This window comes from Lagenorhynchus albirostris, chromosome 4, assembly GCF_949774975.1.
Source record: "Lagenorhynchus albirostris chromosome 4, mLagAlb1.1, whole genome shotgun sequence".
Classification (NCBI taxonomy): domain Eukaryota; kingdom Metazoa; phylum Chordata; class Mammalia; order Artiodactyla; family Delphinidae; genus Lagenorhynchus; species Lagenorhynchus albirostris.
Window position 1 is genome coordinate 72,529,125 of NC_083098.1, and position 25,441 is coordinate 72,554,565.

Genomic DNA, 25,441 nt, shown 5'->3' on the forward strand with positions numbered 1-25,441 from the left:
CCAGAGCCCCCTAATCAGCTGCTACTTTAACCCCGGCCTGTCTGGGTGGGGAACAGACGTCCTCAGGCGACCTACATGCAGAGGCGGGGCCAAATCCAAAGCTGAACCCCTGGAGCTGTGTGAACAAAGAAGAGAAAGGGAAATCTCTCCCAGCAGCCTCAGGAGCAGCGGATCAAATCTCCACAATCAACTTGATGTACCCTGCATCTGTGGAATAACTGACTAGACAATGAATCATCCCAAAATTGAGGCGGTGGACTTTGAGAGTAACTGCAGACTTGGGGTTTGCTTTCTGCATCTGATTTGTTTCTGGTTTTATGTTTACCTTAGTTTAGTATTTAGAGCTTATTATCTTTGTGTTTATTGATTTGGTTGCTCTCTTCCTTTTTATATATATATATATATATTTTCCTTTTTTTCTTTTTGTGAGTGTGTATGTGTATGGTTCTTTGTGTGATTTTGTCTCTATAGATTTGCTTTTGCCATTTGTCCTAGGGTTCTGTCTTTCCTTTTTTTTTTTTGAAGTGACACAGAGGTTTAGGATTTTATTCACGTACATACAAAAATATCAATAATGTTATATCACTACTTGGAAAAAAGTTCAACATCCATAATCATTTAAGAAAATGCAAATTAAAACAACAACGAGCAACAGATTTTAAACTAATTCCATTAGGGTAACAAAATTATCCAAATTGGTAAAACTGTAGTGAAACAGGCACTATACTAAGTTAATGGCCCTAATGCTCTTGTAAAATGGTATTACTCTTTTGGAAAGGAATATTGCAATCCTACCAAGACCCATAAAAATATTAGCACACATTCATTATTTTAACCATTAATACAGCTTCTGGATATTATAAGAAAAAAGATACAATTCTGAATTATAGTAACTTTGTATAGGTTTCAACCGTAATACTTTTTCTGTTGCTCATCTTTATGTGAAATTAATGTTTTTGAATTTTTAAGATAGAAATGTGAATCAGGATATAGTTTTAGGTATATAAGTCCCTTTTCTGTTATTTTCATGAAGTAATTAAAAATCTGGCCCCTAGGATACTTTCAAGATCACTTGGCTCTGGTCCCCTCTCCCACGCTTATCTGGTTTCTTTTTCCTTTTGTCTTCATTGTCCTTGTCCTGCTTGACTTGTCCTGCAGATTCCTCTCAGTGTGAGGCTGTGTACTGGAAGGGAAGTTTTGGCTGCTTAATTTTGGAACTCTAGAGCTCCAGACAGCTCTAGAAAACCTTACCATGAACCCCCTGTACTCTTCACCTGTGGACAATTTTAGGCTTCTGCCATTCTCAGGTCAATTAGACTCCCTAGTGTTTCCTCTGCTTCCTCCCACAGAGATGCCAATGCTACACAAATCTTGGAGCTGTTGATAGTTTGTCTCTAGTTTCTCTGATCAACTAGGGTTTGTTACAGATATTGCCCAAGTGCTTTTGGTTATGCTATCCTAGTTATTCTGTTAAGGATTCGGGAAAATTCAAAAACTGTGCTACAACCACTATCATCATGGCCGAATTCCAATAACTCTGAATGATTTTTGACCTGGACCTGCCGAAGAGGCAAGAGACCATTACTTGGCAAGAGACCAAGCTTTCCATGCTTCCCTGAATGGGAATACACAAATGAATAGATTAGTATTGCTAAACTGTTTCCATTCCATTCTCTTTTCCATTACTTTTGCCTCCATTCAACCAACTATCTTAGTAAAATGGATGATTTCATGAAAAAGAGGTGCAGAGACTGATAAGGCAAGACAAGTTTAGTGAATAAGGACTTTAAATTGGTAAAGGAGTGAACTACTCAGTTAACTGAAAGAAACAATTCCTATTCATTCCTCCTTAACGTTATTCTGCAATATCTGCATGGGTCAGAGACAGTTACTTAAGATACTTTTGATTATTGTCGGGGGTCTAAAATATACTCCCTGGGGAAATGTTACTTTATTTATCTTTCTATGCCCCATGTATTGCAGTCCTGAGATAAACCGTCTGTCGGTCTGTTTTTAGCTTATACTTAAATAAGATTAGCCTTACATAGGCAAGGAAATTTTTATTTTGAGCCCTTTCTTTCTATTCATCAACATCCTGTTTGATGAAACAAGAACAAATTCCTCCTTTTTTTTCAAGTGAAAAGCCACAGAATCCAGTAAAAGTTAAGAATATATCTGGATATTTATCCTCAGTAAGTTTCTTCTTGAGTGGTTTTTTTTTTTTTTTTGGCTGTGTTTGGTCTTCGTTGCTGCGCGCGGGCTTTCTCTAGTTGTGGCAAGTGGGGGCTACTCCTCATTGCGGTGCGTGGGCTTCTCATTGCGGTGGTTTCTCTTGTTGTAGAGCACAGGCTCTAGGAGTGCGAGCTTCAGTAGTTGTGACACGCGGGCTTCATCAGTTGCGGCTCACGGGTTCTAGAGCTTGGGCTCAATAGTTGTGGCGCACAGGCTTAGCTGCTCTGAGGCATGTGGGATCTTTTCAGATGAGGGCTCAAACCCGTGTCCCCTGCATTGGCAGGCAGATTCTTAACCACTGCGCCACCAGGGAAGTCCTTGAGTGATTTTTAATTCCCAAAAGAACATAGTAATTTAAGTTTCCATTTCAAGAAGCTGAGGATTCCAACTTGGATCTAATTTTTTAACTACGGCAATATACTCCTGCATTGTTCGGCTGGGGCTTGAATCACCAAGTGCTTTCCATGCTTCCCTGCTTGTACCGGGCATACAGGTACAAGAGCTGCTCCCTGCTGGCCCCTTGAACCAGGCCTTGGAGTGCGTGGCAGCCTTCTCAAACAGCTCTGTCAGGCTTTTGGAGGCCTTGGTCTCCGGGCTTTGGAGGGATTCCATATCCCCAGAGTCGTCCCCCGAGCTCAGCTCTCCGCCGCTGTCACCCATGGTGGCTCCCGCAGGCAGGAATGGCGAAGCCATGTGACTACCTGTCTTCTTCAGATGGGGTGTGACGCTGGCTTGGGGGCCTGGCCCACCAGGCTCAGTCTTGAGCCCGAGCTCAAGTCGGACCCAAGTTCACTTACTCGCGCTCCTTGCTTAACTCTGCCTCCCTCTCTCCCCTTTCCCTCTCTGGGCATGCGGGGCGGGCTTCACCGCCCTCTGCAGCTCTCCCCCACTGCCCGGTCTCTTTCGGCTACCCCTGGCTAACAGCGCACTTGGGATAGGCTGGGTCCCTCCAGCGGTGCGGCCTTGTTTTGTTTTTAGTATAGGTTTTATTGCTTGTTATCATTGGTGGATTTGTTTTTTGGTTTGGTTGCTCTCTTCTTTCTTTCTCTTTTTTTATTACTTTTTAATTTTTAATAATTTTAAAAATTTAATAACTTTATTTTATTTATTTGTTTCCTTTCTTTCTTTTTCTTCCTCCCTTTTCTTCTGAGTCGTGTGGCTGACAGGATCTTGGTGTTCTGGCCAGGTGTCAGGCCTGAGCCTCTGAGGTGGGAGAGCCGAGTTCAGGACATTGGTCCACCAGAGATCTCCCGGCCCCACGTAATATCAAACAGCGAAAGCTCTCCCAGATGTCTCCGTCTCAACAATAAGACCCAGCTCCATTCTACAACCAGCAAGCTACAGTGCTGGACACCCTATGCCAAACAACTAGCAAGACAGGAACACAACCCACCCATTAGCAGAGAGGCTGCCTAAAATCTTAAGTTCACAAACACCAAAACACACCACTGGACATGGTCCTGCCCACCAGAAAGACAAGATCCAGCCTCATCCACCAGAACACAGGCACCAGTCCCCTCCACCAGCAAGCCTACACAACCCACTGAACTAACATTACCCACTGGGAGCAGACACCAAAAACAATGGAAACTATGAACCTGCAGCCTGCGAAAGGAGACCCCAAAGACTGTAAGTTAAGCAAAATGAGAAGACAGAGAAATACACAGCAGATGAAGGAGCAAGGTAAAAACCCACCAGACCAAACAAATGAAGAGGAAATAGGAAGTCTACCTGAAAAAGAATTCAGAGTAATGACAGTAAAGATGATCCAAAATCTTGGAAATAGAATGGAGAAAATACAAGAAACGTTTAACAAGGACCTAGAAGAACTATGTCAAAGAGCAAACAAACAATGATGAACAACAAAATAAATGAAATTAAAAATTCTCTAGAAGGAATCAATAGCAGAATAACTGAGGCAGAAGAATGGATAAGTGACCTGGAAGATAAAATAGTGGAAATAACTACCACAGAGCTGAATAAAGAAAAAAAGAATGAAAGGAATTAAGGACTATTACAGAGACCTCTGGGACAACATTAAACACATCAGTATTTGAATTATAGGAGTCCCAGAAGAAGAAGAGAAAAAAAAGGGACTGAGAAAATATTTGAAGAGATTATAGTTGAAAACATCCCTAATATGGGTAAGGAAATAGTCAATCAAGTCCAGGAAGTGCAGAGAGTCCCATACAGGATAAATCCAAGGAGAACCAGGCCAAGACACATATTAATCAAACTATCAAAAATTAAATACAAAGAAAAAATATTAAAAGCAGCAAGGGAAAATAACATACAAGGGAATCCCCATAAGGTTAACAGCTGATCTTTCAGCAGAAAATCTGCAAGCCAGAAGGGAGTGGCAGGACATATTTAAAGTGATGAAAGGGAAAACCTAGAACTAAGATTACTCTATCCAGCAAAGATCTCATTCAGATTCAGTGGAGAAATTAAAACCTTTACAGACAAGCAAAAGCTAAGAGAATTCAGCACCACCAAACCATCTTTACAACAACTGCTAAAGGAACTTCTCTAGGCAGGAAACACAAGAGAAGGAAAAGACTTACAATAACAAACCCAAAACAATTAAGGAAATGGTAATAGGAACATACATATTGATAGCTACCTTAAATGTAAATGGATTAAATGCTCCAACCCAAAGATATAGACTGGCTGAATGGATACAAAAACAAGACCTGTATACATTCAGTCTACAAGAGACCCACTTCAGACCTAGAGACACATACAGACTGAAAGCGAGGGGATGGAAAAAGATATTCCATGCAAATGTAAATCAAAAGAAAGCCAGAGTAGCAATTCTCATATCAGACAAAACAGACTTTAAAATAAAGACTATTACAAGAGACAAAGAAGGACACTACATAATGATCAAGGGATTGATCCAAGAAGAAGATATAACAATTGTAAATATTTATGCACCCAACATAGGAGAACCTCAATACATAAGGCAAATGCTAACAGCCATAAAAGGGGAAGTCGACAGTAACACAATAATATTAGGGGACTTTAACACCCCACTTCCACCAATGGACAGATCATCCAAAATGAAAATAAATACGGAAACACAAGCTTTAAATGATACATTAAACAAGATGAACTTAATTGCTATTTATAGGACATTCCATCCAAAAACAACAGAATATACTGTCTCCTTGAGTGCCCATGGAACATTCTCCAGGATAGATCATATCTTGGGTCACAAATCAAGCCTCGGTAAATTTAAGAAAACTGAAATCATTGTCAAGTATCTTTTCCAACCACAACGCTATGAGACTAGATATCATTTACAGGAAAAAAAATCTGTAAAAAATACAAACTCAGGGAGGCTAAACAATACTCTACTAAATAGCCAAGAGAAAAGACGACGACCCAAATCCTGTGGGATGCAGCAAAAGCAGTTCTAAGAGGGAAGTTTATAGCAATACAATCCTACCTCAAGAAACAAGAAACATCTCAAATAAGCAACCTAATCTTACACCTAAAGCAATTAGAGAAAGAAGAACAAAAAAACCCCCAAAGGTAGCAGAAGTAAAGAAATCATAAAGATCAGATCAGAAACAAAGGGAAAAGAAATGAAGGAAAAGACAGCAAAGATCAATAAAACTAAAAGCTGTTTCTTTGACAAGATAAACAAAATTTATAAACCATTAGCCAGACTCATCAAAAAAAAAAAAAAAACAGAGAAGACTCAAATCAGTAGAATTAGAAATGAAAAAGAAGTAACAACTGACACTGCAGAAATACAAAGGATCATGAGAGGTGACTACAAGCAACTATATGCCAATATAATGGACAACCTGGAAGAAATGGACAAATTCTTAGAAAAGCACAATCTTCCGAGACTGAACCAGGAAGAAATACAAAATATAAACAGGCCAACCACAAGCACTGAAACTGAAACTGTGATCAAAAATTTTCCAACAAACAAAAGCCCAGGACCACATGGCTTCACAGGCAAATTCTATCAAACATTCAGAAAAGAGCTAACACCTATCCTTCTCAAACTCTTCCAAAATATAGCAGAGGGAGGAACACTCTCAAACTCATTCTATGAGGCCACCATTACCCTGATACCAAAATAAGACAAAGATGTCACAAAAAAAACTACAGGCCAATATCACTGATGAACATAGATGCAAAAATCCTCAACAAGGGCTTCCCTGGTGGCAGAGTGGTTAAGAATCTGCCTGCCGATGCAGGGGACATGGGTTCCAACCCTGGTCTGGGAAGATCCCACATGCCATGGAGCAACTAAGCCCGTGTGCCACAACTACTGACTCTGTGCTCTAGAGCCCACAAGCCACAACTACTGAAGCCCACGTGTCTAGAGCCCATGCCCCACAACAAGAGAAGCCACCACAATGAGAAGCACGCACACCCCAATGAAAAGTAGTCCCCGCTCTCCACAACTAGAGAAAGCCTGCACACAACAAGGAAGACCCAACACATCCAAAAATAAATGATAATAAAAAAAAATCCTCAACAAAATACTAGCAAACACAATCCAACAGCACATTAAAAGGATCATACACTATGATCAAGTGGGGTTTATCCCAGGAATGCAAGGATTCTTCCGTATACACAAACCAATCAATATGATAAACCATATTAACAAATTGAAGGAGAAAAACCATATGATCATCTCAATAGATGCAGAAAAAGGTTTTGACAAAATTCAACACCCATTTATGTTAAAATCCTTCCAGAAAGTAGGCATAGAGGGAACTCACCTCAACATAATAAAGGCATATATGACAAACCCACAGCCAACATCGTTTTCAATGGTGAAAAACTGAAACCATTTCCACTAAGGTCAGGAACAAGACAAGGTTGTCCACTCTCACCACTACTAATCAACATAGTTTTGGAAGTTGTAGCCACAGCAATTAGAGAAGAAGAAGAAATAAAAGGAATCCAAGTCAGAAAAGAAGGAAAACTGTCACTGTTTACAGGTGACATGATACTATACATACAGAATCCTAAAGATGTTACCAGAAAACTACTAGAGTTAATCAGTGAATTTGGTAAATTTAGTAGCAGGATACAAAATTAATGCACAGAAATCTCGTGCATTCCTATACACTAATGATGAAAAATCTGAAAGAGAAATTAAGGAAACATTCTCATTTACCATTGCAACAAGAAGAATAAAATACCTAGGAATAAACTTACCTAAGGAGACAAAAGACCTGTAGGTAGAAAACTATAAGACACTGATGAAAGAAATTAAAAATGATACAAATAGAGAGATATACCATGTTCTTGGATTGGAAGAACCAACATTGTGAAACCTACTATACTAGCCAAAGCAATCTACAGATTCAATGCAATCCCTATCTAACTATCAATGGCATTTTTCACAGAACTAGAACAAAAATTTCACAATTTGTATGGGAACACAAAAGGCCCCGAATAGCCAAAGCAATCTTGAGAACGAAAAATGGAGCTGGAGGAATCAGGCTCCCAAACTTCAGACTATACTACAAAGCTACAGTAATCAAGAGAGTATGGTACTGGCACAAAAACAGAAATATAGATCAATGGAACAGGATAGAAAGCCCAGAGATAAACCCACACACAAATGGTCATGTTATCTTTTATAAAGGAGGCAATAGTATACAATGGAGAAAAGACAGCCTCTTTAATAAGTGGTGCTGGGAAAACTGGACAGCTACATGTAAAAGAATGAAATTAGAACCCTCCCTAACACCAAACTCAAAATGGATTAAAGACCTAAATGTAAGGCCAGACACTATAAAACTCTTAGAGGAAAACATAAGCAGAACACTCTATGACATAAATCACAGCAAGATTCTTTTTGACCCACCTCCTAGAGAAATGGAAATAAAAACAAAAATAAACAAATGGGACCTAATGAAACTTCAAAGCTTTTGCACAGCAAAGGAAACCATAAACAAGACAGAAAAACAACCCTCAGAATGGGAGAAAATATTTGCAAACAAAGCAACTGACAAAGGATTAACCTCCAAAATATACAAGCAGATCATGCAGCTCAATATCAAAAAAAAAACAACCCAATCCAAAAATGTGCAGAAGACCTAAATAGACATTTCTCCAAAGAAGATATACAGATTGCCGACAAAACATGAAAGGATGCTCAACATCACTAATCATTAGAGAAATGCAAATCAAAACTACAATGAGGTATCACCTCACACTAGTTAGAATGGGCATCATCAGAAAATCTACAAACAATAAACGCTGGCGAGGGTGTGGAGAAAAGGGAACCCTCTTGCACTGTTGATGGGTGTGTAAATTGATACAGCCACTATGGAGAACAGTATGGAGGTTCCTTAAAAAACTACAAATAGAACTACCATATGACCCAGCAATCCCACTACTGGGCATGCACGCTGAGAAAACCATAATTCAAAAAGAGTCATGTACCACAATGTTCACTGAAGCTCTATTTACAATAGCCAGGACATGGAAGCAACCTAAGTGTCCATTGACAGATGAATGGGTAAAGAAGATGTGGCACATATATACAATGGAATATTACTCAGCCATAAAAGGAAATGAAATTGAGTCATCTGCAGTGAGGTGGATGGACCTAGAGTCTGTCATACAGAGTGAAGTAAGTTAGAAAGAGAAAAACAAATGCCGTATGCTAACACATATATATGGAACCTAAAAGAAAACTGGTTCTGATGAACCTAGGGGCAGGACAGGAATAAGGACACAGACATAGAGTATGGACTTTAGGACACGGGGAGGGGGAAGGGTAAGCTGGGATGAAGTGAGAGAGTTGCATGGAGATATATACCCTACCAAACGTAAAATAGATAGCTAGTGGGAAGCAGCCGCATAGCACAGGGAGATCAGCTCGGTGCTTTGTGACCACCTAGAGGGGTGGGATGGGGAGGGTGGGAGGGAGACGCAAGAGGGAGGAGATATGAGAATATATGTGTATGTATAGCTGATTCACTTTGTTATACAGCAGAAACTAACACACCATTTGTAAAGCAATCATACTCCAATAAAGATGTTAAAAAAAATCAAAGAAAAAGTCACAGTTATTAATGGACATAATGGGTTACAAATCACAACCGCAGTAATGGTAAAAAGGGAGCAAAAATTGCGTGCATCAAAAACTGAATTTTGCAACCCTACAAAAGGTGTACGTGTGCTTAAATAAAGACATGAACCTTCAAAATAAATAAATAAATAAATAAAAGAGACATAACAACTAAATTCAATGTGTCATCCTGGACTGTATCCTGAACTAATGGGGAAGAATAATATTGTAAAGGATATTGCTAGGATATTTTGCAAAATATGGATTATAGATTCAAGTAATGTACCAATGGTTATATACAAATATATTCTAAAAAAGTACATGTAATTGTAGTAAGAGGTAAAGGAGTGTGATGTATGCAACTTACGAATGTTTCGGGAGAAATAATATTATGCAAAATTATGCATCCATACATATGTGCTTTATAGAGATAGATAGTGAATTATAAAACAAACGTGGGAAAATGATAAAAGTTGATCGATTCATTTTACTGTACTGATTGCTACTGACTTGTTCACTTTAAAATGGTGATTTTTATATTATATGAGTTTCACCTCAATGAAACAAAATGATGGATTTGAGTAAAGGGTATAAAGGGTATACAGAATTTTTCTGTACTATTCTGCAACTTTTCTGTAAGTATAAAATTATTTTAAAGTAAAAAGTTACAGAAACCTCTATGTATCAATTAAGTTCCAAGAAAATTGAAACCATAGTAGGTAGCTCAACAGAGAGAATTTAACTTGGAAATTAAATTAGTTATACAGACCTTAAAGGTCTGAAAAAAAGGAAAGGGACACTGAGGTAACTCTGAGGTAAAGCCTGCAGGTAGCATCTGCCATGTTCTAGGAAGGGCTCCACAGAGCTGAGACTCAGGGCTCTGAGGGCTACAGTGGTTCAGGGAGCCTGGAAAAATGTCTGGAGGCTGAAACTAGCTGCTGCTTCTGCCAGGGTAAAGGAGCATTGCGGACCAAAGTTCCTGCTTCCTCCTCCTGCGTTCAAGTCTCCTTATAGTGCCCCCTATTGGCAGAACCTAACAGCAGCCAGCTGACAAAGAATGAATGTAAGCTGTAGAGTTCTAGTCCTGCCATCACAAAGCCCAGCATAGAGCTTTCAAAACTACTAACATATAGGATTCAAGCTAGTTGGAAAGCAATTCTTTCTGGGTTTGATAAAAGCTTAGTAACAGGCACACTCCACATATCAGAATTCTGAGATGCATAAAAAGCCCACCTCAGAAGAAAATCATCGTCTTAAATACAAACACTCATAGAGCCTATTCACATTATTTATAGTAGCTATGTTCTATAAAGTGGCCACAAACGCTACATTAGTGAATACTGAACCATTGCTCTAGGGAAGATACAGGGTTAGTTTCCTATGAGCCTCTGGTCACAACATTTCTGTCAAACAATTAATACATAAACTAGTTTTATGGGTGTTTATGTTTAAAGACACCTTTTTTAACATACACTTTTTTTGCGGGGGTGGGGCTGTGCAGCATGTGGGATCTTAGTTCCCTGACCAGGGATCGAACCTGCACCCCCTGCAGTGGAAGCTCGGAGTCTTAACCACTGGACCGCTAGGAAGTCCCCTAACGTATACATTTTTGATTGATTAACATTGAACTCATGTTCAACAGCACTATAACTCATGCCTGAGTAGAGCTCATCTATCACATGTGTTTTCTCCTTAAGGTCATCACAAGTTTCTTGTACTTGGGAATACTAGGCAATAGCTCAGTACTTAACATGGGGGGGGCATAAATATGGAAATCACCACCAAAAAACACAAAAATGTGGCACTAAATAGACTGTGGAAGGGACACTTTATAGTATGAGAGCTAAAGCAAGAAGGCAGAGTTTCACCTTGTTCAACCCCATCTGGGAACAAACGTATCAGCTGACTCAAATTTTTTGCTGCTCTGCATGTCTGTGAATGATGTACAGCCTTCTTGTACAGCCTCAGGCAAAAGTGCCTGAGGATCAATTGTATATAAGTGAAGTAGGGAGTTCTGACATGAATCCTAGTGGTCCCTGCCTCCCAGAATTCACACCCTTGTGTAATCTTTTCCCCTGGAGTGTGGGCTACACGTAATGATTCCCTTTTAATGAATAGAACATGGTGACAGAGATGGATTGAAGCTTCCTTTTGTCATTAGGTTTCTGTAGGGGAGGAAAAAAAATCTTTTCCTTCTACCCTTCTAAATTCTAGCTGGGACCTCTGTACCAAAAGACAGATTAACAAGAGAAAAACTGAAGTTACTAACATGTATATCTCATATATACCTGGGAGAGACTCAGGGAAAGAGTAACTCCAAAAGGTGGCTTAGAAATCTAGCTTACACAGCATCTTCAACAAAGAACAATAAATTTGTAGAGAAATGACAGGACAAAGGAAAATTGTTTTAGACTTCCAAGGAAAGGTAAATATATGAGGAACCAATGGCAGATAAAGGCTAGTTAGTAAAGTTGGTTATGTAGATTCCTCTGGTACCAGCTCCAGGCTGATATGAGCCTAAAGCTGTCTCTGATCATTTTTATCTTTCCTGGTAGAGAGAGGAGAGGGACACCTTTGAAAATTTATGTCCTGCTTTTAGGAAAATAAGGGAAGGGCAGAGAGCTTTTCCTGTATTTGCTTCTTCTCAATTGCCTTGAGCTCAAAATGATTTTTATATCAAAGAGGCAATATTTTGGGGTGACAAATTCTTGCTTTCTTCATTACAAAGGACTGACTTTCATCTTACTGTGTTTTTGTCCCTGGCTTTTCTCCCATGCCTACCCTGATGGAGAAGGCTTCCTGTCAAGGAACTAAGGGCAACATTGGACCAACAGCCGGAGAGGAACTGATTCCTACCAACAACCACTGGGTGAGCTTGGAAGTGGTTCTGTCCCAGCTGAACTTGGAGATGACTGTGTCCTTGGCTGACACTTTTATTGCAGCCTCACAATAGACCCTGGAGCAGAGGGCAGGTGAAACCTGGATTTCTGACCCACAGAAACTGTGAGATAATAGATGTATGTTATTTTAAGTCACCAAGTTTTAGGGTAATTTATTAGCAATAATTAGCAATAGATAACTCACACAAGAAAAATTAAATAAATTAGGCATTGAATTTTTCAAATTTAACAGAAAAACAGAATAAACCTAAGGAAAGCAAAAATAAAGGATGAATACAAATATTAACATATTAGAGAACTGAAAAATTATAGAACTAATAAATAAACCCAAGAACTGAATTCTTTGAAAAGCAATAAACTGCTAATCAAGGAAAAAAGAAAACAAAATGATACACAAAATAAAAAATTAGAATGGGGAAATAAGCACAGATATAGAAAAACATTTTTAAGTACTTGGTTCAACTTTATGCATTATTAAAAGATATTACTCAGTCATGAAAAAGAATGAAATAATTCCATTTGGAGCAACATGGATGTACCTAGAGATTGTCATATTAAGTGAAGTAAGTCAGACAAAGACAAATATTATAGCATATCACTTATATGTGGAATCTAAAAAAATAATATAAATGAACTTATTTACAAAACCGAAATAGACTCAGATGTAGAAAACAAACTTATGGTTACCAGAGGAGATAGCAGGGGGTGGGGGGGAAGTAAATTAGGAGTTTGTGATTAACATATACACAGTATTATGTATAAAATAAACAACAAGGACCTACTGTATAGCACAGGGAACTATATTCAATGTCTTGTAACAACCTATAATGGAAAAGACTCTGAATTATATATATATTATATAATATATATAATGTATATATAATTGAGTCACTTTGCTGTACACCTGAAGCTAAAATAACATTGTAAAGTAACCATATTTCAATTAAAAATGGTAAAAAAAAAAAAAAAGAATAAAAATGAAAAAAAAATCTTTAAGATAAAATGTTTATTTCACACCTAATTTTCTTCCTTTTCCCTATGGGGAAGTCAGTTAATGTAAATGGGCTTTGTGGCTTTATCCTGACCATTCTCTATAATTCAGGATGAAACTGGCTAAAATTCTCCCAAGAGTAGTATTCTTCAACCTGCATGTTTACAATCTATTAAATATTCATGAAATCTGTGTAGTGGATCTTGACCAGAATTTTAAAATAGAATATAAAAATCTGAGCACATAATAAGGGTAAATATTGTTTTCATAAAACTTGTACTTCTGTTGTGTGTGTGTCACCAAGTCTAAGCTCACTCTGCTCGCCACACAACAGGCCAAGAAATTGGAGACGAGGTGCTGGGGCAAGGAATACGACTTTATTCGCAAAGCCAGCAGACCGAGAAGATGGCAGACTAATGTCTCAAAATAACCATCTTATCGGGGTTTGGATGCCAGTTTCTTTTACAGCTCAGAGAGGGGGAGCAGATGAGGAAGTAAAGTAAAAAGGCACTAAGTTTTGCAACTAGCCCCTGGAATGGCCAGCCTCGGGGAGGGGATGTGTTAATTTCTTCTTTCTTGCAGCCACCCACAGGTGGACAGGGTCTGGATGTTTCCCTGCACAAAGGCACTTTGGTTTAACATTCAGGCAGAGGGGCAGGGTTCCCCGAGGCAGGCCATTATGTAGAGACAGTATCCTTTTAGTGAACAAAAGCACAGAAAGCAAAGGTTAAAGTAAAAGAAACAGATCCAACATGTAGTCTGATTGGCTCTTCCCTGTTACATGTGTGAGTGTGTGCACCTCAGTTGCTGTGTAAAATGTATTTCTAACTCTTTGTCCACTTCAAAAGTGTCTGAAAGCCACTAGTGCACAGGACTCAGGGTACATGGAATGTAATTCTGTACACACAAATGACTCCCGAGAGTATCTTTAATTGTGAACCCTAACACCAAAACAGGAAGGTACAACTTTTCTCCATTAAAATGTATACCACAGCCTTACAGCCTTCAAATTCTGACTCATATTTTCCAGGGGTTAACTTTCCTTTCTCCACCTGCTGCATAATGTCATTGATGATTTCCATCTGTTCCAACGGTCTTGTATTTCACGGCAGCCCCTAGACTTCTTCAGTTTTATCCATTTAAAAATTATGCTTGCATGTTTTTCATATTGAGAATCTGTTCATTTCTTGCTACACGGTGGATTCCTGAACTTTGTGCTATTCTTCCTTTAAAGTTATATAGTTTTTTCATATTGAGTCTGCCTAAACTATACAAAGAAAAATGTTGAGGATCAAGCCATCTCACCAGTCCTCTGGGTTGTCCTCGCCTCCTACCTTAATTCCTTCTGTCTGCTCTTCTCTACTCTCCTCCTAAATATTGTACTGAGGAGGTGTTCACGTTCCTCTCTCTCAGCCTTTACTCTGGGGGAAGCCAGCTGCCATGGTGTAAGCACCTCTATGGAAACACTTGCATGACAAAGAACTGTTGACTTGGCTGACAGTCAGCAAAGACCAGAAGCCTAACAACAGCCACGAGTGAGCTTAGAAGTGGATCCTCACCTAGTCAAGACTTGAGATGACTATATTCCTGACAATATAGTTGCTTCCTTGTGAGAGATCCTGAGCCAAAAGACGCAACGACACTGGATCCAGGTTCCTGACCCACAGAAGCTGAAATGATGTTTGTTTTGTTGTTTTGACTTGCTATTATTTAGGGTAATTTGTTACACAGAAAAGGGAACTAATCCAGGGGCAATTCACCGATTATCTGAGCTTTGGTTGAAGGCGTGGCTCAGCCTCCATTAAGGCTATTGAAAAGAGCCAGACATGACCTGCCCTCAGTTCCTCCAGAAAATGGGCACGTGCGGGCCCAGCCTATTCAGAAACAGCCTGGGATTTAGTGACCTAAAGATGTAGGGATCCATCGTTGAGAAATGATTCTTCACAGTGGCTGCTCTGAGTATCCCACAGTAGAGGGAGCTAAAGGCAGCTTTTTGGCCAGACTGTTCCTGCAGTGAATCTTGGTCTCTGGTCCTCAATTTTCCTAACTGTAAAATGGACATAATCACAGTTCCTATAACATATGGTTGTTGTGAGAATTACATGGATTCAAAATATTAAAAGTACTTAAGTTAGCACGTGGCATACATTTGTGTTGACTTTTATTATAGAAAGATTATCTGAAATGGGGAGATTCAATGGAGGAGTTCTGAGTAGCAATGTCCTGCTTCACCACCTCCAAGTCATTCAATCTCCCCAGCATAGGAGAGGCTTCAGATGCCCAGGGTAGTTTGCTTCTTCAGGGTTCAGTTGCTGACACACCTCACGCTGAGAAGTGGGATCAGGGCATCTGCAGGTTTTCCCTTGGTCTATCCCAAGTAGCCAACACTTCCTGAGGGCTTACTGTGTGACTAGCATTAGTCTACCTGCATGCCTTTTTTTTGTATTAACTCATCCCGGCAACCTTGTGTGGCAGCTAGTCTCTATTTTACAGATGAGGAAACTGAGGCACAGAGAGGTTAAGTAACTTACCCAAGGTCACACAGCTAATGAATAGCAGAGCTTTGAATCTGGGCAGTCTGACTCCAGGCTGTGCTCCTAAACACTCTCAGGTGAAGAGGTTCAGTCCTACCAACCTCAACGGGGGCTCAACTCAAGCACCCAGTAACCACCTCACGTGCTGGTCACTGTCATAGGCTGATATAATGGCCCCCAATGATATCCACGTCCTAATGTCCAGAACCTGTGAATGTCACCTTATATGGCAAAAGGGACTTTGCAGATGTGACTAAATAGAAGACTTTGAAAGGCAGACACTATCCTGCATTATCCAGATGGGTCTGAACATAGTCAGGTGTCCCTATAAGAGGCGGGCAGAAGGGGATTTGAGTACAAAATAGCAAGTAGGAGACCTGAGGATGGAAACAAGGGGTTGGATCAATTTGAGGAGGGAGCCAGGAGTCAAGGAATGCAGGCAGCCTCCAGAAATTAGAGAAGTTAGATTCTCCCCTACATCCCTAGAAAGAGCCAGACCTGCTAATACCTTGTGTTGGCTCAGTCAAATTGATTTTGGACATTTGACTTCCAGAAGTGGAAGAGAACAAATGTGTGTTGTTTTAAGCATGTGGTCATTTGTTACAGTAGCAATAGGAAACTAAAAATCACCAACTCTGAGGGGGCCTCATTTCAGGGGTCATGGCATTGGGGCAGGGACCACAGGCAGTCCTGCCTCCCTCTACCTCTCCCCCAACCCCAACCAGTCACCTGTCAAATCAACTGTCAGCTGCTCTCATTCCTTCATTCACCTATTGATTGAGTGCCTCTTAGGGTCAAGGCGCCACTGTAAGTCCTGGGCTTATAATAAGCAGTAAACAAGACAGAAATGCCATCTCAGGGCTTCCATTCCAATGAAGGAGAAACATACACACACGCATACACAAGTGAAGAAACAAATACTCTGAAGACAGTCATCTGTTGAGCTTAGGCCTCAGTCATCTCTCATCTGGGTAACCTCACAGGCTTCTAGCTGCCTCCTCGTGGAAGAAATACTCGCCTGGTTCCTATTTGTGTCAGATCCCATGTGATGCACCTTCATTCTTGCAGTCCCCTCACCCCAACCAATGCATTCAGCCCACCACAGAGGAATTTTCTTAAATGGCCCACATGCCTGAGGGATCAAGACCAAACTCCTGAACGTGGCTGAAAAGATCCTTCACCCTTTGGACCCTGAGTTCCACTCCAGCCTCATCCCACCCTCCCCTTACCCTCCAGCCTAGCTGACCCAATGGTGTTCTTAGCTAGGCTAAGACCCCTCTCTAGGCCTTTGCCTGTCTACTTCCTGCCTGGGATGCCCTTCCCTATTCCCTTTCCAGAGAGCCTTTTTAGGACCCTCAAGGCTGGGATGGATTTTCATGGTACTTGGGGAATATCCCAAACATAGCACCTACCATACAGTAATATGTTTACATGTCATTTTCCCTCAGTGATCTTCCAGCTCCTTGGGAATAGGACTGACCACTTTATACATCTTGGAATTGTTAGTGCACCGTAAAAATCTCCAGGCACGCAGTAAGCCTTATATTTTCTGAATTAGCCACTGTGAGTGTGGACGTTTGACAAAATAACCATAGGAGTGAAGAGAAAGAAGTCATTCATGAGGGCTAGGTGTGCCTTTTGGAGAATGTTGAAATTTCAGACACGCTTCATGGAAGGGCCAGGGCTTGGCAGGGCTTTTACACGCTGGCAAACTGGAGCCTGGTTTTTGGAGATGAAGGTGCACTTAGGAGGCTGGGGAGGAGGCTGAGGGGAGGAAGCTTAACCAGGGTGAGACAGTGGCTTTAAGCAGGAAAGTTTCAAGGAAACAAAGGTTTTTTAAAACCACCTTGGTGAGGTGCATGGGCCTTAATTATTAAGGTGTCAGAAAACTGTTGAAGGTGCATAAGTGGCTGGGCTTCTTTGGTGTGTTGGACAGGTCATTACAGAAGTAGGTCATTCTCCACAGACATGTTAAAAGAACCACTTCTAAACGCTCCATGTCTGCCTGTGTAAACACTCATCCTTGAGGCAAAGAACAGGAATGGCTCTTCCTTTATTTGAGCCAGGCTGCTTTAAAATGGCTCAGACTGGGGCTTCCCTGGTGGCGCAGTGGTTGAGAGTCCGCCTGCGGATGCAGGGGACGCGGGTTCGTGCCCCGGTCTGGGAAGATCCCACATGCCACGGGGCGGCTGGGCCCGTGAGCCATGTCTGCTGAGCCTGTGCTCCGCAATGGGAGAGGCCACAGCAGTGAGAGGCCTGTGTACCGGAAAAAAAAAAAAAAAAAAAAGGCTCAGACTGTCTCAGGGAGGAAGAAGGACCCAGAGAGCTGGCAGAGAAGGGTTGGCCCAGGGCTAGGAGGCAGTTGAGCCCCCAGGAAGCCAAGATGCTGGAGGTGAATCTCCAAAGAGCTCCATGATTCTGTGCTCTTGTCAGAAAAACAAATATCGTATATTAATGCATATATGTGGAGTCTGAAAAAATTGGTATAGACGATCTTATTTACTAAGCAGAAATAGAGACAGATGTAGAGAACAAATTTATGGATACCGAGGGGGAAGGGGCAGTGGGATGAACTGAAAGATTGGGATTGACATATAAACACTATTGATACTATGTATAAAATAGATAACTAATGAGAACCCACTGTATAGCACAGGGAACTCTACTCAGTGCTCTGTGGTGACCTAAATGGGAAGGAAATCCAAAAAAGAGGGGATATATGTATACATATAGCTGATTTACTTTGCTGTACAGTAGAAACTAACACAACATTGTAGAGCAACTATACTCCGATAAAAATTTAAAAAAACAAAACCCTGAAGAGGGATGAGCATCTTCATTGTGTGTTTAAAGTTTGTTTACTCCCTGTGGCTGGTTCTTTGATTGCTGTGCTTCAGAATATTTGCATAAGAATGTGACACAATGGGACAATAGTTACACAAACCACCAGGTGGGCTGGTTTCCGGACAGAATTGGAGGATTGACCTTTAACCCTTCTAGGAATCTCTACAGCAACTGAATGGACTGCAGAGCTTATTCAGAAGATGGGCTGGGTGGGGCCTGATATGGATTTCTCTTTTAACTGTTTTTAGGCGGCTGACAAGGAGATAAGGGAGGGAGAAATCTCTCTTTTGCGCCTGCACCAGCATCCCCTCCCCCTCACTCTGGCCTGGCACACTGCCACTTCACTCCATACCCGCCATGTGCTCCCACTAAAAGGACAAGACCCCCGCCTCCTCCAGTTGCCACCAAAAGTAGCCTTTTCTGAGGGGCCAGAGGTTTTTGGTCGTTCCTGGTCTGTGACGGTATCCTGACGCCAAATCTCTTCCCTGCCTCTATGTCATAACCTCACCAACCCCACGTGGTGTCACCTCACTCAACATTTCTTCAAAGACTTGGTGTTGTTGAAACAGGAGGGAAGGGGGCAGGGCACAACCTTTGAAAGAATGACATAGCGGGAGGACAAGACAAACTGATTAGAACCAAATGGGTCCAAGATGGCGGACAAGTTGACTTCCAATAGGCCTTGAGCCTCAGTATATGTTCACTGTAACACATCAGCAAGCTAAATGACACACCACAGGCGCCATGACAGTTCCAAGACCGACCATAAGGATCAAAAAGTGGGCGGTGGCCCAATTCCTGGAAATCCCCACCCCTTCCCGAAATAGCTGGAATACTCCTCCCACTCATTAGCCTATGAAATTACCCACCCCTCTAAAAACTGACAACCCCATACCCTGGTATTTTTCTCACCTTCTGAGATGGCTCACATCTGTCTATGGAGTGTGTTTCTCCCCATGCCTTTCTCACCTTCTGAGATGGCCCACACTCCATCTGTGGAGTGTGTTTCTCTCTAAATAAATCCACCTCTTACCTATCACTTTGTCTTTCACTGAATTCTTTTTGTGATGAGACATCAGGAATCTGAGCTTCATTAAGTCCTGAAAACAGGTGTGTGATCTCACTTGGAAGACCGTGGGTTTTGGCTGGGTTCGAGTACCGGCCACATGGGTTCAAGTCCCAATCTGAGGTGCACAGTTTCATTGTCACCAAGGTCACTGCAGTGGGTGTTACTAGTGAAGTTGTTTGTGAAATTTTAGCCTAAAACATAAAACCCTTCATTTTGATGTGATGGAGAATGTTGGGCTGTACCCCTCAGGTCTACAAGGCCTGTACTTACCCAGTTTCTAGACCAAAGAAAAAGCCCGGAGTCAGCGACAGACATCAATGATTTAATGGATGGGCGGAGCTTATGCATCTGAAGCAAGGTCCTGGAGTGACCCCCCCCCCCACCTTGTGTGTCCTACGGCGGGCAGGACGTGGTGACAGACTGCGTGGGGAGGGAGAAGGGAGGTTACCAGTTACAGGGGGAATTAAGTCAGGCTGGCTCATCAGCAGGGAAACCAGCAGAGAGGCCCACCCCTCACTGCCCCTTTGATAAGAACAATCACCAGCTGGGGCCCCGGCAAGAACCTATGAAGGTCGGTCAGGTGAGTAGGGTATAGGTGAAGCAGGTACTGGTCAGCAGGGGATGTACAGAGAGCAAGAGAACAGCCATCTTGGGTGGCCTGACCATACAAGAAATATAGAATGCTTAAATGTAACTGTGAGGAAAATTGGGGACCATATTTTTTTTTGAATTGGGCTTCATTTAGAAAACATAGCTCATCACTAATCCATGCCAGCTTTACTGCCTTCTCAGGGCTTCACGGAAGGGGCACACAGGTCTCTTAGTACTCGAGACTGTGAGATCCTCGAAGCTAGAGGCTGTGTCATATTTATTCCTGGCACGGCCTCACAGCTGACATTCAGAGAGGCCGTTCCTTTACTTAGGAGAGAAGTTGCCCATGTTCTCTGGGCCAACTTCTCCCTCACACCCTTCCCTTTCTGCATAAGTCATAGACTCAGGTCTCCCCCCTGCAAAATCAAACCAAACAAGTGTCCCCATAATCCATTACACTCCTCATCCCACTTTCTCTCACTTGCCCCTGACATCAGCCTTAGCTACTGTTTTTTCCCTGTCGTTCTAGGAAAAAAGAGAGCGACCAGGTCCACTTGTCCTATTTCCCAACATTCTGACATCTGCTTCCCGTTTTCATTACTCACGGAAACTGTCCTCGCTGCATTCATCAGTGGCCTCTTCGTCGACAAACCAGCAAGGCCCCGATTAGTCTCTCCACAGGCGTTGCTGTTGATTATTTCGCATTGACATGCTGCCACCCTGGCCTCCCCAACAACACACCGTCCTGGCTCTGCAAGGACCTTCTCAGGCCACCTCTCCCCTTCCCCGCGTCGGAGCCTCCCTTTAGACCCCCAAACACAGGTGTTGCTAAGGGTTCTAATGCTGATCTCCCCCGCCTCCCTCCCATCTAGAGCCTTGCTCCTCAACGTGTTCCACCTGGACCAGCAGCATTGGTTTCATTGAGAGTGCGTTAGAAACGCAGAATCTTAGGTCCTACCCTGGACTTCCTGCATCAGAATCTGTATTTTATTTTATTTATTTTTTAATTTATTGATTTATTGTTTTTTATTTTTTTGGCTGCTTTGGGTCTTCAGTTGCTGCACACGGGCTGTTTCTAGTTGCAGTGAGCCCGGGCTACGCTTCATTGCCATGCGCGGGCTTCTCTTGCTGCAGAGCATGGGCTCTAGACATGCGGGCTTCAGTAGTTGTGGCACACGGGCTTAGATGCTCCGCGGCATGTGGGATCTTCTCGGACCAGGGCTCGAACCCGTGTCCCCTGCATTGGCAGGTGGATTCTTAACCACTGCGCCACCAGGGAAGCCCAGAATCTGTATTTTAATTCAGATCCCCAAGTGATTCATCTGCACATTAAAGTTTAAGAGGTGCTGGTCTATGGCAGCACTAAGCAACAGCAATATGTGTGCCACGTGTGTAATCTGAAATTTCTAGCAGCCACATTTAAAAATGAAAAGAAACATGTGAAATTAATTGTCATCATAGTTTATTGAACTCAATAAATACAAACGGTTATAATTTCAACGTGTAATCCATATAAAATCATTGAAATATTTTACACTCCTTTTTCTGTTAAGTTTTTTAAATTCAGTGTGTATTTTAACCTTACACCACATCTCACTTCACACCAGCCACATTTCAAGTGTTCAACAGCCACATGGCTAATTCCTACAGTATTAGAAAATGCAGCTCTAGAGTTTAGCTTGCAGATGGGAACTTAAGGTTAAAGTAAAAAAATCTGTGAGTGAACCCAGCTTCAGCACGTATTAGCTTTGTGATTTTGAGCAAATTACTCCTCTCTGGTTTCCTTTCCTCATCATATGAACAGGAAATAATATTAACTATTTCACAGGGTCACAGTGAAGATTAGGGATAACATATGTAAAAGTACATAGCTATTACTTGATAAATGGTGACTATTAATACTCTCCTCTATTTTCTGGGCTTTATCTAATTATATGCAAATTTTGCCTCTTTAATAAGTGACACATTAATCACCATCATTATTATTTTTTGCATAAATGTTTCTTACAATTTAATGGTAAAACTGTTAGTGCTTCTCCATGTGCTTTTTAGTAACTGATTCAAAATATAAACAATTTAAATCCTTGCTTCCTCAGTTAGATGATGGCATAGACTGTGGAGGTTCATATCCAAGCTGCGTCACTTACCAGCTATGTCTCAGTTTCCCCATCTAAATAGGGCTAAAAATACTCTCTATCTTAAGGGGTTTGTTGTGAAGATTAAAGGAATAAATACATAGAAATTCCTTACACCAGTACCTGACCCATAGAAGGCATTACACAAGTTATAATCTTAATAAAGGACCTATTCACAGTAACAATTATGAAGAGTTTGGGGATATTGGAAATGCCTAAGTTAAAACGTTAAATAAAAGAAACAGCCCAAAATGGTTTTTATAGTACAATCACAGCTATATTAAAATCAAAGTAGCTTAGAATTATGGCTAGGAGTAAGACACCAAATATTAATTTTGATTGTGTTTGGGAGACAGAATTTTTTATTTTATTTATTTATTTATTTATTTATTTTTTGCGGTACGTGGGCCTCTCACTGTTGTGGCCTCTCCCGTTGCGGAGCACAGGCTCCAGACGTGCAGGCTTAGCGGCCATGGCTCACGGGCCCAGCCGCTCTGCGGCACATGGGATCTTCCCAGACTGGGGCACGAACCCGTGTCCCCTGCATCGGCAGGTGGACTCTCAACCACTGCGCCACCAAGGGAAGCCCTATTTTTTAAATATTTGTTTATTTGACTGTGCCGGGTCTTAGTTGCGGCACGCGGGATCTTTGTTGCAGCACACATGTGGGCTCTAGTTCCCTGACCAGGGATCGAACCCGGGCCCCCTGCATTGGGAACGAGCACAGAGTCTCAACCATTGGACCACCAGGGAAGTCCCGGGAGACAGAATTTTGAGTGATTTTTTTCTTTCTGGTTTTCTAAATATGTATTAATTTTGTAATGAGGAGACAAATTAACTTTATTTCTGAAACTGCTTACTGTTGAGAGCATGGGGTCTGGAATAATATAATGCTCCCTGGGGTTCCCCTGAGGGCCCTGTGGTGTGGTGAGTGAAGCAATTCAGACAGAGAAAGACAAACACCGTATGACCTCACTTACACATGGAATATAAAAGAAACCCAAACTCATAGAAATAGAGAATAAGAATGGTGGTTGCCAGGGGCTGTATGGGTGGGGAAATGGGGAGATGTTGGTCAAAGGGTACAGACTTCCAGTTATAAGATGAGAAAGCTCTGGGGATCTAACGTACAGCATGGTGACTACGATTAACAATACTGTATCATATACTTGAAAATTGCTGAGATTATAGATTTTAAATGTTCTCATCTCACACATACACACACGCAATTTGTGATTATGTGAGGTGATGGATGTGTTAACTATTTTGTGGTAATCATTTCACATATATTATGTGTATCAAATCATCACACTGTATACTTAAACTTGCACAATTTATATGTCAGTGATAGCTCAATAAAGCTAGAAAACAAAATATTAAAACAGGGAATTCCCTGGTGGTCCAGTGGTTAGGACTTGGTACTTTCACTGCCAGAGCCCAGGTTAAATCCCTGGTCGGGGAACTAAGATCTCACAAGCTGTGCGGCGTGGCCAAAAATAAATAAATAAATAAAAAAAAATAAAACCCAAAATTCTCTGGGTTCCAATTCTGGCTACGCTTTCACTAGCTGGTGACCTCAGTTAACTTGCTTAACTGCTCTGTGCCTTGATTTCCTCATCTATGAAATGGGAATAATAATTATACTTAATTCATAAGAGTTGTTGTGAGGATTAAGTTATATAATACCTGTACAGGACTTAGGAAAATGCCTGGCACATAATCACAATGTTTGCAATAATGAAGATGAAGATGAAGATGAAGAAGGGGAAGGAGAGAGGAGAAGAAAATGGAGGAGGAGGAAAGGGAAGAGGAGAAGGAGAAGGAGGGGGAGAAGGTTTGTATTAGTGATGTGTGCCTCTCCTGGGTTTGAATCCTGATTCCTACTGAGGTTTAAATCTAAGGCTTAAATTCTCTAAGCCTTAGATTGCTCATCTGTAAATGGGATAACAACATAGGCAATATGCACAGATCACACAAAATTGATAAGGGGGGTGGGTTCCCTGGTGGCGCAGTGGTTAAGAATCCACCTGCCAATGCAGGGGACACGGGTCCGAGCCCTGGTCCGGGAAGATCCCACATGCCACAGAGCAACTAATCCCTTGCGCCACAACTACTGAGCCTGCGCTCTAGAGCCTGTGAGCCACAACAACTGAGCCCACGTGCCACAACTACTGAAGCTCGCACACCTAGAGCCTGTGCTCCGCAACAAGAGAAGCCACTGCAATGAGAAGCCCGCACACCACAACGAAGAGTAGCCCCCGCTCGCTGCAACTAAAGAAAGCCTGCGCACAGCAACGAAGACCCAATGCAACCTAAAATAAATAAATAAAAAAAAATTGATACGGGGAGTAAATAAGATCATTCATGTGTAGTGTCTGAAGCACAATAAGCTCAATAATATTAAGTGTTTCTAAAAAGTTAAAGCAAAATGGAATAACAATGTCTACTTCATAGGTTATTGTGAAGATAAAAAGAGAGCTCTTCGAAAACTAAAGTACCCTAAAAATGAGGCACTAGTTAAAATGTCAATTCATTTCCACTAGATGGCAGTAGACATCACAAAATAGAGCTGAGCCCAACTAAACAAAGAGCTGAGGGAGGAAATACAGGATAGTTTTCATAGAGTCACTTACTTGGCCTAGTCCCACTTCTGTGATTATGCGGAAATGTGGATGAAGGGCATATGTTATTTCAAATGAGTGAACTACCTGCTTGGGCTTAGGAATCTTTTTGTTTGATGTAGACTGTATTTTCCAGACTAGACCTGGACTGAACCAGGGAGTATGTCACAGATCAACACTGACACACAGATATAGGAGGCAGAAAAGAAACAGATCTGCCAATGTACTAACTTGTTGTGCCTCCTTGGGCAAATTATTTCTCATCTCTAAACCTCTCATTAAGGTTTGCTGAATAGCCACAAAAATCTGTATGTATTGTAGAATCAGTCAATATGTCAAAGGGAGTTTCTCAAGGGAAAAAAAAATAATCAGTAAATAAATGTTCTCATACTATACTAGTTACTTTTAGAGGTCATTGATGAATGAGTCTCAGAATAACCTTTCTTTTTTTTGCTAATTTCTTAAAA

The 25,441-nt window shown here is 41.4% G+C and overlaps 1 pseudogene; it reads right to left on the reverse strand.

Moving 5' to 3' along the window:
• Nucleotides 1-2,586: 2,586 nt before the first annotated feature.
• Nucleotides 2,587-2,925, reverse strand: LOC132519089 (acyl-CoA-binding domain-containing protein 6-like; annotated as a pseudogene).
• Nucleotides 2,926-25,441: the final 22,516 nt, after the last annotated feature.